Here is a 16,667-nt window from a genome sequence, read left to right as displayed (position 1 = left end):
GGCGTGAATGCAAAAATGTGGAGTGGAACCCAGGAACAGGACACAAACGAGAGAGAGGGAAAACGTGGCTAGACTGCGGAAGGACCGGGCTGGATTGTGACAAAGTGCATCTGTCTCAATAACTGTGGAGACAATCTGATTGCATATACAGTAAGCACAAGGAAAAACAAAACAGACCAGGTGAGCAAAGTAGAAAAATGAGTAGCACATGAGTGCAAAAAAGCAAAGACAATACTCTGTAATACAAAAATCAATTGGTATAGAGAGCTACTAACCCTGGCTGGCAATTTTGCACAGAGGGCACATGGGATCCCATATGTCGGACTGTCTTAATTTGGTTTCCACTGTGGGAGACTTTATCTCTTTGTCAATTTGTCAAAGATTATTTAAGTTTGATAGCACACATTTTAAATAGACAACATGCTACAACCATACTGGTGCTCACCAGCCACAGGCATTTACTAACATCAACAACAACAAAAACAAGAACAAATATAGCCGCAAGCAGTGATCATTGCTGTCCAAGCAGAATGGCAGATGTTGGAGTCAATGCTGGACGTAGAGCTGGTTCAATAGCTTGGACAGCAGAAATAAGAAGTGGAATTGTAAGAAATGTTTAAAAATTTAGTCAAATAGACCACACAATTTCAAGTTTGTAGTGTAAAGAATACTTGAAATACAGCAATTTATCTCTTTTAAGAAATCAAAAAAGGACACTTGGTCAGAAGTTTATGAAGGGCAATTTATTTTGCTATTATATTTATTTTATTTTGTTATTTATTTTGTCTCAACGAACATAATTACAGAGATGAGGACACGAGTTTGTGACTCAGATTCAAGTTGCACTTAAGTCACATATACGGTGACTTAAGACTTGACTTGAATCTCAACCTCAAAAGACTTGAGACTCGACTCGTGAGCAATCTTTATTTTGTTTGGGTTTTTTTGGAGCGTTAATATTAAGGAAATGTGCGACGAGCTGGATGTCATTCCCTCTCTTATTATCATATGTAACTTTACGCATGTGTGCAGCCATAGATGACTGTAAGCTGCAGCAACAACATTGTGACCACAGTGAGCAAGCCTGCAGCTGCTGTGCTATTTGTGATAGCCTTCGGCTTTAATGCCTTCTGTAGGTATAATAGCAATCCTAACACAGGGACATCAAAAGATGCAGGTGCAATAGAATTAATAAAACAGTCTCATATAAATCAGTTTTATAGAAATCAGTCTCGTGAAATTATTAACCATTCATTTTGGTGTTTAATACTTCATAATTAAACTACTAAAATTAATAGAATAATCTAGTTGTAACACTGTGCTACAGTCTTAGTGAGTATTGTAGTACTAATGTATTGTAATTACACTACTAAATCTATAACACACAGGAACAACCAGTTTGACAAACGCTATTGGGAGTACTGCCACAGCCTGCACCTCATTTTTTGGACTCTTATTTTGAAATGTCTTGTGCTCCTGTTCCGTGTGTGTTTCCATCCCTCACCTAGGGGGTATTTCAAGAAGCGGGTTTAACAAACTCCGAGTTTAATTCTGAACTCTGAGTTGATGAACCCTGAGATGGGAAACTCTGAGTTTTCGGTTCCAGAAAAGCTGATCTGAGCTGGCTCGATCAACTCTGAGTCTGTTAACTCCGAGTTAAGCGCGTGCATGACAATTCTAAAAAGCCATCATCAATGGAGCTCCGATACTACGATTCACCATGGCAACCGGCGAAAACAAAAGTCGTTTTACTTCACCCCGCTGCAGTGAGAAATTCTCATACGTATTTATGGTGAGTATGAGCAAAATTTGGGCACGGTGCTCGGCACGGTGACGCAGTGGGTAGCACTGTCGCCTCACAACAAAAAGGTGTTTGGTTCGGTTCCCACCTGCATCGGCAAAGGCGAGATAATCGGCGTGGGAGAGAATTGCTGCCCTAGTCAATGCGTAGGTTTGAATGCAGAAGTCTGTTCATTTAACATGTGAGCACACTTTCTTTTAATATTACAGGTGGAAGTGGTGGAATGTAATTGAATAAAATTCTGTTTTCTTTTAGGAGTAATCCTACGGGCACAAAGCACACTTGGTAGCCGCTGAAAATGAAATATAAAAACATAGTTCAAACAGGTAATACACATTTTGCTTAGGCCTATAGGCTCATGATTGTACCTCATTTTGGTTTTAATCATATTTGACATATTAAACCAAGTAAATGTCATTCAGTGGCTATTTCAACTTGGAGTAGCTTTAACCCCCAACAGAATGCTGTTTTAAGACACACAAATGTCCTCTCACCTAATATCCTGCTTAGCAGATTAACATTTGGGCTGTAAATACTCCCAAAGATTTTGCCAATTATAGTAGTTTAAAGTATACTGAAACAGAAAGCTCTTCATCACAGGATGATGATGAAGACACGTTGTCTGCTGCCACAGAGGGATTCAGAAAGGCCTGCTGTGGTTTACATTAATATTATGTATGGTAGCTACTGCTATTTCTCTCCCTATTAAAATGTTTTTACATTCTTGTGCGGAATTTTGAGTTTAAAATGCACATTGAAGGGATGACACGTTCTTATCCTTTTTAACAGAGCATGACTGGGCATTACCAGGAGGAGAGTCCATCAACCTCCACAGCACAGACTGACACAGTGAGATGTTCAATAAATGCCAGGTTAATTCTGCATGTAGATCTGTAGAATTTAATGTCATCCTTATGTTTTCTAAGTTATGAATTAAGGAGGAAAATGGCTAAAACTGACTGAGAAATGATGCACTTGCAGTGGCAGATTAAATGGCCTATCTTGAAATTCAATTACTGGAACAGCAGTTAGAGGTGGGTGCATGGTCACAGGTGAATTGTTAATTGTTGGAACAATCTAAATATAGTAATTGTTGCATTTGTAGGAAACAAAGAAGACCAAATAAAATGTGACTGATTTTTCTTTATTTGACTGCTGGGGGTGGTGGTATCTTAATCTGTGAAATGTTTTTGGCAAATTCTCTCGGATGGCTCCTCCATCCAGGACATCTGCAGGGTGGATGGGACTGTCTTCCTCAGGGTGGTTCATTTGTGCGGCAGGGTGCTGCTCTCCTCTAATTGTGGCAATATTATTATGGAGAACAACACATGGCAAAATAATGTCACACGCCATCTCTGGGGTTACCCTGGGTTTACGCAGACTCTGGAGCCAGGCTTTGAGCATGCCTATTGTCATCTCAACCCAGGCTCTAGTCCTGCAGTGGGCCAAACTGGAACATTGTTGGGGGCCCAGCTCAGGGTCAGGGTAAGGGCTCAACAGAGAGGGATGGCATGGGTGCTCTCTGTCACCAAGCAGGTGGCCATCAAACTCTCCTGTAATTATATAGTGGATACATTTTAAGGGTGTTAAAAGAGGGAGACAAGGAATGGTATTTGTGCAAAGGTTTACTTACCATGTGCAAATCTGTTGCTCAGGGTACACTAATGATACATTCGTATATCATGCACAGAGCTGGGCCACTGGCTTCAACATTTGTGATCAAATGCACTGCATCACATATGATCTTGACAGTGCAGAGAATGAGATATATTAGTTGCAGTATATTGTGATGTATAGTCTTTGTTATTGTAAGACAATAGTCAGTGTACCTGCACATTAATGCTGTGGAAAGACTTCCTATTCACATAGTCAACTTCATTAACTGAAGGAGCAGTGATAGGGATCTGTGTACCATCGATGCAGCCCATGACACTGGGAAACGCTGCAACATAAAAACTAACGACTGATCCCAGTCTGAGGTCGCAGCAGAATGTCATGAACACGACATAATTTAAAATATCGTTACCTTTAACTGAATGATTCTACATCACGCACCTGCAATCCTGTGTAACTCCTCTTTCATGGTCCTTAGAGGTCTGACACTAGGAAAATGTGCAGTAGCCGTTTAAGTACAAGGGACACTTTTTTACGACTCTACAAACAGTTGCTTTCCCGATGAACTCGGCGTCGCCAGTGTTATAAAGGAAACTCCCGTCGGCAAAAAAAAAAAAAAGAAGAGCAAAGAACTTGCTCTGATCTGAGAGCAAGAAGTCCACGGTGTGTAACATTAGAGATGTAGGCCGCAGTTGTTCGGATAAATGATAGATTGTGATGAAAAACGGCAAAGCTCGATTACGTAGTCATCAGAGAATGATAATACATCTAATCGGGGTCTCAAAAACCTCTCCTGACATAAGGCTATGCGAATTAATTTGGTTTCAACACCGATCGGGTTAGCGACGAAAGGAGACGCCATGTTTGACAGATGCTTCAGGTTCAGTCGGAGGGAGGAGTTAGGGAGAAACTCAGGGTTTGTTGAAGAAAACCTGCCAGCGAGCAGGTTAGGTTCACAGAGTCAGTTACTGCGGTAACTGAGCCAGAGTTTGAGTTACCTCGCTTTCTGAAACGGAAAACCCTGAGTTTCCCCCATCTCAGGGTTAACAAAGTCAGAGTTTCCACTAAACCCGCTTCTTGAGATACCCCCCTGATCCTGTTTGTTCCATTTATTAACCTTGTTTTCCCCTTGTTAATTTCATCCAATCATGTTTGCCCTGTTTAGTTCTCCTCTTGTGTTTAAGCCCTTGTGTTTGACCTGTCCTTTGTCTATCGTTGTTTGTGTTTGTATACACATTGTTAGGCTGCACCTTTTTGTTACTGGCTTTTGTTCCTGTTTGCACCTGTTTATTGATCTTCATTTTGTAAGTAAAGTCCTCCTTTTGTCACCACCATCTTTGTGTCTTGCGCTTGGGTCCTGCACCACTCCATCGTGACATGTACTTTGATGGCAGAGGTTGGTATTCAGTGAATATTGCAGCAGAGACAGACAGGACAACAGTTTATTCCAAAGATATATTTCTTAACATAATCAATACTTCTTGGCAAACTAATACTGATATGGTACAATCAATAATCAGCAGCAAATTGAACAATCAAAGCACAAATGGTAATATGACAATGAGGCTATGTACAAGTATTCAGTGTAAGACTGAATGAATGTAAGAGTAAAGATGTGTGTGAGAGAGAGAGAGAACGAGAGAGAGAGAGAGAGAGAGAGAGAGAACGAGAGAGAGGACGAGAGAGAGAGAGAGAGAGAGAGAGAACGAGAGAGAGAGAGAGAGAACGAGAAAGAGAGAGAGAGAGAGAGAGAGAGAGAACGAGAAAGAGAGAGAGAGAGAGAGAGAGAGAGAGAGAACGAGAGAGAAAGAGAGAGAGAACGAGAAAGAGAGAGAGAGAGAGAACGAGAGAGAGAGAGAGAGAGAGAGAGAGAGAGAGAGAACGAGAAAGAGAGAGAGAGAACGGGAAAGAGAGAGAGAGAGAGAGAGAGAACGAGAAAGAGAGAGAGAGAGAGAGAACGAGAGAACGTGCGTGTATGTGGGCGTATGCCCAGCTGCACACCAAAGAGAGAAGGAGGAGCAAGGGAGAGAAGCTGCGCACAGGCAAGAGGTTTGTGTGGTATGAGAATGTAACGCGTAAGTGTGTGTGCTAGGCACCAACGAGAGTGGGGATGGGCAACAAGAAGCGTGTGGGTGAGAGAGAAACAAAGGATCTCCAATTTGAGAGCTAATCTCAAGTGGGCCCTAAACCCAACAACTCTACCTGCACTGTAATCCCAAAGTTGAAGTGTGTGTAATCAGACAAAGGGACTTAGAGGGGAAAGAACGCATGCAAGATCTATGTTTCATGAATCGTAAACAAAAGAAAATAACAAGCGGCCAAAAGTCGAATTGTGTGTGAAATACAGTCTGTACATTTTAATCACAAAAGAATTAAAATAACGACACTTTCTTCACATTAACTACATACAACATTAAGACTAAAGTGTGCCCAGATGCCAGCCTTACTTTGAATCGCTCTTGCGTGGCAACTGAAGATGTGTCTTTGGTGGCTTGATGAGCAATAGGATGCGCAGGTCCAGGGAGAAGTTCTTTTCCTTGCCGCTTGAAGATCTTTGGGGCTCCGTCGCTTGTCCGATGATCTTGAAGGGTTCTTGATTTAGTTCGTCAACATTTTAAGACATGAAAAGGGATCCGGTCGCCTTTTCTTCCATCGAATACTGCTTGTATTACAGTATAATTAACCGGTGAAGTTAAAGTTGCAGCTGTGTGAGAGAAAGTACATTACTCTTAGGCTGGAAGTCCAGTACAAATATCTCGCTTCGTTGTTTCTTAGCGCTTTTCTTCTGCAGAGAGAGATGGTGTCTCTTTAGGCAGGGAGGGTCCCTACCAGAGAGGGAATCCACAGCCCGAGAGAACGGTGTCTCTATGCATGTAGGAACACCCGCTAAAGAGAACCGCTGCTAGAGAGCCGCTGCTAGAGACAGAGTTGGAGAGCTTGGATTTTTCTCTGGTTTTATGGCAAAATTGCGTCATCACTGTATCTGGTTTCCCTGCTGTATCCAATACCATTACAGTGAAAGCTGAGAAGATGGGTTCAGATTACCCATGGAGTCAAGCAGGGAATTATGGGTAGTATGGTCTACAAGCCTGACAACCCCTACAGTGGTATCACAATAGTGGATGCTGAATCGAACACATCAAATTTTATCAGGCACCTCAACACGAAGTTGGATGGGTCAGTCAGTCACTTGGTAATGTGAAAGACAAGTTAACATTAGCGCCTATGGACAATTGGCAAACATTTAGCTCAGCCTCAGCTATTTATCATTATCTTGATATTACCTTTGTAGCTAAGGGAGGTTAACTTGACTAGATTGGCTTTTGCTGAATATTTTGAAAAGATCAGTGAGTGTTTGTTTTCTTGCCACACTTAGAGTGATTGCTTTTCCATGACTATAAAATAAAGAAAATTACTGATAATAGATGGTCTTTGATAAACGATACTCAACACCATGTACCCTGTGTGTGCAGAACAAAAAAATTACAAAAATGTTGCAAAATGCGATTTTTCTTTTTTTTTTTTTAATGAAAGCTTTCATTGCGTGTTTTTTACATATTGCACTGCCATAGCCTCTTTAAAGTGATCACATACCAAACAGCTAATCAATGCTGACACTGTATGCTAATAGATAAAGGAGTGTTGATAAAGCAGTACTTGCTTTGAATTGCTTAGATATTGCAATGCAGTGTTCTAAGCAGATGGCATGCAGCAGATGACAGAACACTCATTACAACCATAAGAGACTAGAGACTTGACTTGCACTTGTGACCAAAGACTTGAGACTCGACTTGGATGTGCAAAAGACGACTCGTGGGCAACCTTTGTTTGTTCAGTGTGCTCTATCAAGACATAACAGAGCATATAATGACTGTGTATATGCAGGTTGTGTCCATGTTTGAACAAAAACAACAAAAAAAAAGTTGCGGGTATATTTCAGGTATAGAAAGTTGTGGGTATATTTCAGGTATAGAAAGAAAACAAAAAGTTGTGGGTATATTTCAGGTATAGAAAGAAAACAAAAAATAGGAATATTTTTTTCCATTAAACTTTTTTTATTCTCATAGAACACACTTTAAATTTGACATTTTCAATATTTGCTGAACTTAAACCTGTAAGATTTAAAATATTTATTCTGAACAACATTTTACTAACAGAAAAATTGGTCAACTCTGCTGTAGACAAATTGGGTCAAATATGCATTTTCTTTAAAAATAGCTTTAAAAATGAATGAAATGCTTTGAAATTTCATGTAGTAAGAATGTTAGTTGTGATGCAGCTTCTGATCAGTTTGTTAACAATAACATATATGCAATGATCATTTTTAAAGCAAAACCTTAAACAGAGTTGACAGTGATGGTGACAGAGTTGATATGAATAACAGAGTTGACCACCCCAAGTTAAAAGACCAAAAACAACAACATTTTCTGTCTAACTCAAACTGTTAAAACCATTTTTAAATGTAAAAACAATTATTTAATTCTAACAAATACATTGCAATGACAGATCTTTCATGAACTTGTATAATAACTGCACGTGTCTCACGCATAACTGAGCTGGGAAATAATATAGCTTTCAAAGCATTTTTATTGTGATGGGCATCATATTGCAGCAAACTCAGGGGCAGCCAGGAATTGAAAGCAGTTTGCCTAGACCATAGGCAAGCACACTAACCACGGTCCAGCCTATTAGTCATGGGCTAGAGAGCCTACACATCTATGCTCACTATGCAGCCCCTCCAGGAAGCGCTGCCTCCATGCTTCACCATACAAGCTCCCTCATGCCCTGGGCATGCGAATCAGTCATTGGCAATTTCTGCCCATATTTCTTTGTTTATTTCTGCATGACGTCCCATCACTGAGATTGGTTGTGGAATGATTCTGAGGACATCATCAAAGATATACCACAAAGTATCCTCACGCATTGGACAGCAGAAGCGATTTCGACCCACTTTGTGCATGCATGTGACTTCTGCATGTGTCTCACTGACCTCAACAATGGTCCCAGGATAAATGTCATCGTCATATTTGATGACACACCACTGTCCACTGACATCTTTGCTTTCCCAGTTGATTTTATTTGTTACCTGCGCTTGTTGCTCTTCAGCGGTGAGAGAAAGGATGGGCTGAACATCAAATTCAAACCTTTGTGTATTGTAACATGTACACTCAAGAATCTGCTTAGTGGAGGAGAGACAGCTAACATCTCTGTAGATGATCGTTCCTGGTGTGAGTGATCATCTGACGGAGGCGCATTGTTGAAGGAACCACCGGGAGTCGTTTTGGCATCTCCTGTACAGCTTTGTCCACAGCTTCCTCGTCAATGTAGAACAGCTATACAGATGTGAGGGCAACCAGTAGACACTCATACAGTTGCTTGGCATTTGGAATGTCTTTTCCTTCACTGACCAATCTGTCTGCTGTTCTTTTTAAAACCGCACCCACTCCATCTGGAGCACCTTTTCCATGACTTGCTTCAAAGAAGCTCCATGTGCCTTTCTTAAAGCCCTTCTTGAATAACTCAGAGTTGCTAAACATATAGAAGTTGCCCTTCTGGCGGTATTGGATGGTCCATCACTAAAAAAAAGAACCCAAGTTGGGTGGGTGTTAGACTATGTCATGTGCGTGTTTTTTGTAAATAGCTGACTTAGTTGAGAGTCCACTCATTACGGGTTTAGCGGCTGTTTCGCCTGTTTATCCAATTTCGAGGTTTGTGCTGTTTCAATTCCTTCTTAACTTCCCTCGAGTGCAGGATTGTGTGTCACTGACGATTTGTAAGCTGTTTTCATTCGTTAGACAAAATATTCCATAAGGCTATGACCTTGTTGATGTTAGCCGCTAGTTTGTTTGTATTTATCCATATGGAGACACAACTTCGAGAGTATTTTGTTTAATGATGTATGTTGGAATGTTAAATCAGTTTGGTGATTGTCTACCTCCTTTCTTATGTGTAACGTTAATAAGAGGATACGGTTAGTACTACGCAGTTGTTTGTTCTGTGCATTACAGTGGTAGTGCTGCTCATTTGTTACTAACAGTTAAAATGGACGCAATTGACTTGTAGTCGGCAGTATAGTCATATCGTGACGACAAACTTGCACTGTTTCTTGGAGTCTTTATTGTAACATATTGTCTGGTTATATTTGTACATAACAAGCATTCATGTTATTATTAAAAGTCAATGTACGATTTATTTCCTTTCTTTTCCTTTGGACCACAACGTTGCATCGCCAGCGTTCATAACAGTTAAACCCTGTGCATTACTGTGCTGCTTAAATCTTTGAAGTAAACACGTTAAATGGCATTCTGATTCCAGAGGTGTTTTTACTGACACAGCAGGGCCACACCACAATACCCGAGCAACCCCATACAGTCCTTCATCCAATTACCAGTTTCAACAGTGGGTTTTCACATGATCTAGCACAGGGGACAGTTGCGTCCATTTAGCAGCTGGACTTTTCTCTTTTGATGCTGAGATGATCATGAAGCACAAATGTTTGTCCGCATGAAGGATTCCCGCATGCAGAGTCGCCTGCTGCTGAGAGGATGCTAAGTGAACTGCCTGAATCTCTGCTGACAATTTGCATGCATAATTTTCGGAAACATCAATGTGAATCAAACACTCATGAGACTTCATGCTTTTCTAGAGCTCACGGTAGTGGGTGTATTGCATTTTAAGGTTGAATTGATGCCTTGTGAACATATCTGGCTCTGGAACATATCAGTCATATCTCCTCGAGAACATTCCAACTTATTTTTCACAGTCATTCGGACTGGTTGTGATTCTTTCTCACTTTTCTTCCTCCTTTCTCCCTGTTCAGTTGTCCACTGCACAAATCTCACCAGAGCGTCAGCATAATTGTCATGGTTGAGCTGATAGGTGTTGCTTCTGCATTTGGCTCATTCTCCATACGTGCATTCTTTGCTTGCAGGGTCACAGCATTCTGAGTTTGCAATGATTTCTAAGTCAGTTGTCCCAGGAAGTTGGCGTGTATGAAGCTTCTGCACAAGGAAGGATAAGTTTTCATGAACTTTACAGAGACAGGTCTCTCTGTCAGATATTGATGGGTGGACTACCCAGAAAGGACGCATGGAACAGAAAAGTGCATATGAGAGCTGACTTGATGGGCTTTCAGTTTTTTAGTGTATCATTTAGAAACCTTTTCAGCATTTTTGATTTTCCCCTTGTGATGGTTTGGTTTTTTTCCTGCAGTCAAGTGGCTGACATCATCTCTCAAAAAGAATTCCTGTACCTTCTTTTGGAACTTGGTTTACGTTTATCAGTATTTTCTTCTTTGAAAAAACAGTTCACTTTGGTTCCCCTTGCCAAACCGCTTTCTTGAAAAACCAAGTGAGGAATGTGGTGTTTTCTGTAGTTTGTAAGTTTTTTTATGATCTGACTCACTCTCTCTTCTTTAGTGTCTTGGTACTTTTGTCCGATACTTTTTATTAGCACATTATGAAAAAGGAGAGTTCTTTGATCCTCTGCAGGGACTTTATATCTTCCTATCTGTTTCCGTGTTTTTAATCGAGGGGATTCAGACACACTCATCAGTCTCTGAAGCCGTTTCTGGTATTTTCGGACAGCGGTTGTTTTCTTTTTCAGCAAAATCTTTAATTTTTCAATTTCTCTGTATAATTTGGAGTTCTCCCATTTTATTTTGCTTCGTCCTGATCTCATTTGTCTGAAACAATAAAAACAAACTTAAATTAAAATTGATTTAAATATTTTTCAGCTTACTTAGAACATGGGTAGTTAACTTAAAGGCACAATCCTTAATCCTTAACAATAAGTCTTATTTTACAAAAATGGGCATTTATTATTAAAGGTGCACTTACAGGCCTCCAAACAAACAAAGAGACAGAGCTCTTTGTAGGGGTTTCCAAGCCCGTAGACTATACTACCCATAATTCCCTGCTTGACCTCATGGGTAATCTGAACCCATCTTCTCAGCTTTCCGTGTAACAGTATTGGATACAGCAATGGAGCCAGATACCAGATTCACTGATGATGCAATTTTCGCCATAAAATCGCAGAAAAATCCAAACTCTTTCTCTCTCCAATTCGAGCTCTCTTCAATTCTCCAACTGTCTCTAGAAGCAGCTTGCTAGCAGCGGTTCGCTCTAGCAGCAGCTCGCTAGCAGCGAGTGTCTTTAGTGGGTGTTCCTGCCTGCATAGAGAGACTCCGTTACTCCCTGGCATTGGATCTCTCGGGCGAGCGATCCTACCTGGATAAAGAGACACTGTTTCTCTGCCAAAGAAAACAACAAGGCAACAACGAAGCAAGATATTTGTACAGCCAAAGTTTTAATGTACTTTCTCTCATGCAGTTGTGACTTTAACTGCAACCGGCTAATTACACTGTAACGCACACAGTATTTGACGGAAGGAAAGGCAACCGGATTTCTTTTTATTTCTTAAAACATCCACCAACTAAATCAAGAACCCTTCAAGATCATCAGACGAGCGACAGAGCCCCGAAGATCTTCAAGTGACAAGGAAAAGAACTTCTCTCTGGACCTGCACATGGTACTGCTCATCAGGCCACCAAAGACACATCTTCGGTTGGCACGCAATGAGCAATTCAAAGTAAGGCTGGCATCTAGGCACACTTTAGTCTTAATGTTATATTTAGTTAACGTGAAGGAAGTGTTGTTATTTCAATTCTTTTATGATTTAAATGTACACACTGTATTTCATGCACAATCCGGTTTTTAGCCGCTTGTTGTTTTCTTTTGGTTACAACTTACGAAGGATAGATCTGGCATGCATTCTTTCTCTCTCTGACTCCCTTTTTCTAATTGCACACCTCCAACATTGGGATTGCAGTGCGAGTTAAGGGTTGGGTCGAGTTGTTGAGTTTAGGGCCTACTTGCTTGAGACAAGCTCAAGTTAGAGATTCTTTGTTCTCTCACACACACATGCTTCTTGTTGCCCATCCCCACTATATATATATGCAAACAGCAATGAAGGGGCCAAGCACATTGAGGCCACAAGTCCATCACAGACACACTGACACACACTCTTACACTCACCTCTGGGAGATTCCACGAAAATCAACATAGGACTTCTAAGTCCTGCCATAGAAAAACCATTGAAAAAATAATAATACCAAGAGGGCTGAAATAAAAAATAGCTGACATGAAGGGTTTACAGTTTCTCATCTAGGGTCTTCTACTGTGATAATGTTCAAGAAGTTTGGATGAAACAATCTGCTCTCATCCTGGAGTAATGGGTGCTGCAATACATTTGTGTGTGTTTTCTGGTATAGTGCCCCCATGTGGCCAAATTTCATGAAACTGGGTGGGTCCCCTTTACAATGATGCTTACCAATTTGGACATCAATCCAACCAAGCATTGTTGAAATATGCTCACTTCCTGTTTTGGAGGCTTTGCAATTGAAATTTATTGGACAACAGCGGCCATATCGTTTGGCCTAGCAAAATTCTATTGATAACATTTTATCAGACCCTTCTATGGATGATACATGCCAAATTTTCTGGTAATAGGACCAACGATCTAGGACTAGCTCACAAGAGTACAGTTTTAGAAAAATTCAAAATGGTGGACAATTCAATACAGCAGATTTCCATAAAATGGGTCTACTCAATATGATGCTGGGATTCAGGGACAGTACAGCTTACTAGTATAGGTGAAATGGTTCAGAAGTTGTAAGCAAAAATGTTCTCCACAGTTTAGCCTGTTGGTGGTGTTAGAGCCAATGATGGAATGACACCAAATTTGGTGACTGGATATCTTTTACTATGCTCTGAGGCTGCCAAATTTCATCAGGATCCATGAAGGGATTCTATGCTCTGCCATTTACAATTGCCAATTCCAAGATGGCCAACAAAGAAAATGGCTGACGGCTAGGGGTTATAGTATTTCATTTAGGGCTTGATACTGTGATGATGCACAAGAAGTTTGGCTGAAATATCTGCTTTTGTCTTGGAGTTATGGATATTTGAATGCAAGTTTTAATACTTGCCTGCTATAGCGTCGCCGTATGGCCAAATATCATGAACCTTTGTGGAGACCCAGTATGTATCATGTCAATGAATTGCAACAAGTTTTGCATCAATCCATACAAGCAGAGATATGCTGAGATATGCTCACTTCCTGTTTGGAGCCTTCGCCATCAAAATTCATTGGACGACTGCGGCTGCACCCTTTGGCTTAGCAAAATTCTTTATACAACTTTTGGTCAGGATGGTCTGTAGATGGTGTGTACCAAATTTGGTGGTGATTGGATCGACGGTCTAGGACTAGTTTGCAAAAGCAGGTTTTTGGAAATATTCAAAATGGCGGAAAATCTAGGGGGGCGGGATTGACGACGATGGGTCCATTTGACTCGCCATGACCCAAGGATTCAGGGCAAAAAAAGATCATGAGTCTAGGTCAAGCAGTTTAAAAGTTATGAGCAAATATGTACCAAAAAGTACCTTGATTTTCGGCCTGTTGGTGGCGCTACAGGGATGCATGGACAGACCCCAAATTTGCTGTCTGGATACCTTGGACTGTCCTCTATCAATGTACCAAATTTCACAAAAATCCACCAAGGGGTTCTGGGGGTTGCCATAGACTCCCATGGCGGAAACAATAATAATATTAATAGTGAAAAATTCTACCAATAACAATAGGGTTCCAGCAGCTTCGTTGCTTGGCCCCTAATAATAATAATAATAATAATAGTGAAAAATTCTACCAATAACAATAGGGTTCCAGCAGCTTCGCTGCTTGGCCCCTAATAATAGTGGAACTTACCAACAATAACAATAGGGTTCCAGCAGCTTCGCTGCTTTGACCCCTAATAATAGTGAAAAATTCTACCAATTACAATAGGGTTCCAGCAGCTTTGCTGCTTGGACCCCTAATAATAATGATAATAATAATAATAGTGGAACTTACTAACAGTTACAATAGGGTTCCAGCAGCTTCGCTGCTTGGACCCCTAATAATAATGATAGTAAGTTCCACTATTATTACTATTAACAGTTACAATAGGGTTCCAGCAGCTTCGCTGCTTGGACCCCTAACTAGACATACGCTATATCAATCGATCATAGAGTCAGTATGACTTGGAATACCTTCACTTTGAAACTATAGGCCTACTATCAAAGTTAAAACAGTTCTAACATTATCCATAACTACTCAACAAATATCAAACGGAAAGAACGCTTTCTGAAGGATGAAAGATGTCAAAGTGCAGTTTGTTTTTCAACTGAGAATTGTGTTTTAAGGCTTTATTTTAAACATTAAGCAGAAACGTTCAAACAGGTAAACAGCAATCGCATGCATAACAATGACAAACACTAAACATCAATAAAGATTAAACTGGAAAGATCAAACACTTCAACTAAAACCAACAGGTAAAACGAAGGTTATTAATCACTGAAAAGACGCAAATTGAAAAGGAAAACAAACAAACGTTTTCAACAGAAAAGTGTCAAGCAAGAGTTTGCATTTTAATTATTCATTGTATGTGAAGTCTGTATAGTAAACATTGAGCAAAAAACGCTCAAGGAGGTAAACAACTATATCCGATACTCTGTATAACAATATTAAAGAACAAACATGAAAAAGAAATGAACAATGTCAAACAATAACACAATAACTACTGTAGTATAAGTGTAGTAAAGATTACAGGTAAAACACAAGCATTGCGCAGCATTTAAGTGTATATACTAAGATTATAACGTAAAAGAAACAAGAAAAAAAAAAACAACTTTTCAGAACTCACCAAAAAGAAATTACAACCAGACCTAGAGGTCCGCAACAGGACCAGAATCAATCTCGGCAGAAAGGTCGTCTTTTTTAACTTCAGAACGTTGCTTGATGGTAGTGATCAGGCCGTCTTCGTTCACTGAGACATTAACCTCAGCCACAGTGATGAAGTGTTCTTCCATATCTTCAACGTCATTGAGTAAATGGCTCAAGTGGTATTCGCTGAAGTACGCGCTGATGGCTGAGTTTGTCATGGTCAGCGCGCGATCGGTGCCGTCAATCGTCAAACACATGGTACCTTTGTATGTTGTTGAGTAGGACGCCGACTTTTGCATCAGTTTGCAGCAGTCACACCTGTGCACGGACGATTTCGCATCGAAGTCGCCCTGGTTTGTCTGGCACTTTGGGCAGCAACGTTTGCCGACGATCTGTATACCGGTGACAGCCCCGGCCAATTCCGAAAGTTTCTCGCCCGCCTCTTGTTCGCTGCACTCAGCCGCTTTAATTGCCTGAATTTCTGTGATTGTAGTGGACGAAGTCCCAGACAGACAAATTCATCCTTCCCTGTCTCTCGTCGACAGACTTGTGAACTTGTAGGACTTTAAAGGAGCGACTTCTGTTATCTGCTTGTCCCACAAAGTCAGCTTGAGCTGCCCCGTTGAATCGCCGATCACGAACTGCTTCAGCTCGCAGTCAGTCCTGTTCAGGCAGGTAATTTTATGGTCCCGTGCGCAAAAATTTTGGCTTCCAGGACACCAACCTGTTACACACATAAGGGCACAAAAATTACGACTGCAAAGAAAACTCTCATACCCGCTGACTTCAGAATATATGCCACACCATTTTAATTAAACGGAAGTAATTGCAGCCCCATTCAGATTTATTTAAAGCCGCATTAAAAACTGCTTTCTTAAAGCGTGTTATGTAGAACAGGTTCTTGGGATGAGCCTGTTACACGTGCAATAGTACAAGCAACTGGAAACAGTCTTTGATTCCAAATTAATGTTTGATGGAAGTAGTATATATCCTACACTTTCTGTCAAACTGTCAATCAAAATGAATGATGACCTCTGATGATCGATGAGCCCCCTCCCTCCCTATCTCCCTATCTCCCTCCCTTCCTCCTTTCCCGTCCTGTCAGGGGTCTGTAATGAATGACAGGCAGATGTGTGAAAAAACTCTTTGTATGGCTACAGGCGTGTTGAATGACAGGGACGGGTGTGGTTGACAAGAGGGTAGTCAGGATATGTGTTGGTTGGCGCTGTTGAATATAAGCGTGATTGACCGGGGGTGATCGTTCCGTTCACGTCCTTGTGCACACGACAAAGTCTATCTCGTGATCTGATTAAACATGTCTCCATCTACAGTGACAAATAGTGTAAAGAGAGTACCTCTCAGCACAATTACCGCTACTTATGCTAACGACGAAAACGCATTAGCACCAAAAAGAAGAAGAGATCTGAGAGTTTAATTCATTTTCTAAAGAATGAGAAGGAAAAGTTGGAATACAAATGGCCGTTGTCTGATG

This window comes from Chanos chanos, chromosome 2 (assembly GCF_902362185.1).
Source record: "Chanos chanos chromosome 2, fChaCha1.1, whole genome shotgun sequence".
NCBI classification, from domain to species: Eukaryota; Metazoa; Chordata; class Actinopteri; order Gonorynchiformes; family Chanidae; genus Chanos; species Chanos chanos.
The sequence above is the reverse complement of the archived record's forward strand: the minus strand, read 5'-3'. Positions refer to the sequence as shown.